This window comes from Frankliniella occidentalis, unplaced genomic scaffold (assembly GCF_000697945.3).
Source record: "Frankliniella occidentalis isolate FOCC.00 unplaced genomic scaffold, Focc_3.1 Scaffold1080, whole genome shotgun sequence".
Lineage (NCBI taxonomy): Eukaryota > Metazoa > Arthropoda > Insecta > Thysanoptera > Thripidae > Frankliniella > Frankliniella occidentalis.
The window spans coordinates 10386-13074 of NW_026268186.1; positions in this window are offsets into that span (position 1 = coordinate 10386).

The following is a 2689-nucleotide window of genomic DNA, read 5'->3' on the forward strand; positions in this document are numbered from 1 at the left end:
CCTGAGGAATACCCTCGGCCCGGGACTAGCACCATAGCGCATAGCGCGTGCAGCATCACGAACTGTACGGAGCGTGTAAACACCTGAGGAATACCTTCGGCCCGGGACCAGCACCATAGCGCGTCCAGCATCACGAGCACTCCCCCCCCCCCCAAATACCACCACCTCACCCTCCCTCCAGCCATCCCCGAGGAGGGAGGGGCGTTCTGCTTCCTTGGGTCGAGCAATTATACAGTGTGAACATTTACGTCGTACTCCTTGCTCACAAACGTTGTTCTGCATCCATGTTTAGGAGCAGCAGCAGTAGCGCGCCTTTGCAGCCCATGCTCCATCGCCTCCTCCTCTCCTCCCCTCCACGCCCCCCAACCTCCCCCTCCTCCTCCACCGCACCGAGTACAATCGCATTCCAGACCCGAGGTGAGCGACCCAGGCGCTGCTATCCTCTGCGCACGCCTGGAGCCTCCTCCTGGAGCTGGAAGGGCGCAGAGCAGCACTCGATTCCAGTCGAGATTATTGTCCAGCGACCGCCGCCGTAGGAGCAGCAGCAGCAGTAACAGCAGCAGCAGCAGCAGCAGCAGCAGCAGCAGCAGCAGCAGCAGTAGCAGCACCGCTCTCCAGCGCCAGCCAGAGGCTCCAGCGAGCTCCTCCAGCTCGAGTGATGGGACGCGGCCGACATGTCCAGCCAGCGGAACATACAAGTCTGCGGACAATGCATCGCCAGGAGCGGCGGCGCCTCACCGCGACAGTGTCATTCTCTAACCGCGTTTTTGCATTTTCCTGAAAATGCTGGAGCATGTATTTTAAATTTTTATTTATTTGTTTGGTCAACAAAGTGCCTTTTACATTTCATAGAGTGGCCCAACCATATACCCCGGAAAAATTTCGAATAGATGTAACCTACTGTACCGCATGCAGGCGTGTGGACGTGCTGCCTACCTCCCAAGGCGCCGTCCGGCCGTGCGGCGCCGTGGTCAGAGAGGTAGGCAAGCCCGCCCGCACGGCTCCATAACAGTAACAGTAATACCCACGCACGTCCGACCCACGTCTGTGTTGACGTACAGGTTTTCGGTCGGTACTGTAAAGACTGTAAAACTACGCAATTATCCCGGGGTACGTATGTGGGCCACCCTGTATGAACGTTGGTGTCACATTCTAGAGTGTAAGAGCCGGGAAAAGCCATGGTTGGAGCAGGACTACCGGTCTACCCTCGGTCCACCATAGGGCAGCAGGCCATCGGAGACAAGGGCATGGTCAGTTACCCACACAGGGCCCTGACATTGTCGATCGACTGTCGATATGCCGCACCGGCGACGGATCGATCGACACAATTTCGTGTAACTCTAGGGATGCTCGCCAACGACGCTCCGCGGACGCGCGCGGCGGGCCCGGCGGGAGCTGAACGCAGGGCAGGGCGGCGGCGCGTCGTCGTCGCCGGCAGTGAGTGCTGTACGGGACAATGAACTGCTCCTCATCTCGCGGCCTGGCACTCCATTCCCCCTTGATTCGGACCCAATTGACGGCGGGGTGGGGGCTGCCTGCTCTGCGGGCGTGGCACGTGTCTGTCATGCGGGTTGCCTCCCGCGGCAGGGGCGGCCCCATATGATGATTGAGGCTCGAGAGGGAAAGAGGGAAATGCTCTGCCGCCATATACTGTAGGAGGACCCGCGAGAGGCAGGCAGGCCAGGGTGCCGCCGTGGGAGTTTGGCGGGAATCCGGACGACATGCAGGCGCGGTACACAGTGTATGAGGTCCGGCTGACAGGGGGCGGTGCTCCGTTCCGTGGGTTGCCTACTTGCAGGGTTTCTGTGGCCAAATTGCCTACCTTTCAGCCGGCTCACTTATAGAGACAGCGTGACTTTTAGGCGTGGGGTCTCAAAAGTGTCAGGGTCATCACTGGCAGCCCGTTTGGACTCCATGATATTTGTAACCACGGGGGTACAAATGCAATGTGCCCCCCCCCCCCTCGGGACTCCGCGACGGCGACACTGAACCTTTTTGGGAACCAATAACATTTCAATCCCTCTAAAAGTCACTTAGTATGGGAACGACCGAGGGAACGACCCCCAAGGAAGTACTATACATGCGTGAACTGGGGCAACTTTTCGCACCGCCGCTGGGTTTTTCTTTGACACAGGTTGTTGCGGCGGGCTGCATAGTATGTATACTCGCTCTGGCCGCGGGGCCCGCTCACAGCTACATGCGCCCCGCCCGCGCCCTGCGCGCCGCGCGCACGTCGCCCCGGTCGCCCCCTGCTCATTGCGGCTCCAGGACAGGTCGACGCGCGAGTGCGAACGTGGCGGGCCTGCCAAACACAACGGCCCGCCGACAACAACGGGCCTGCCGATCGCACGTACAGTCGTCAGTCGGGGTGTGGTCGTATGGCGTTCGCACGGCGGGCCGCGGCGGCGGGGCAGGGCAGCAGCAGCGCCGCCAGGTTCAAGGCTGTCTGGTCCCGCATGCAGTGTCTGGATAATGCGAATGCAAGGGGCAGCATATTGGCAGCCCGCCCAGGGCACGCCGTGGGCACGCAGCGTGGTCGACGTGGACACACACATGCAGCAGTCGAACGGGTCTCAAGTCCCCCCTCGTGCGCCCGCGCCCGCGCTGTGACTTACGGCTGCTGCTGCTGCTGCTGCTGCTGCTGCTGCTGCTGCTGCTGCTGCTGCTGCTGCTGCTGCTGCTGCTGCTG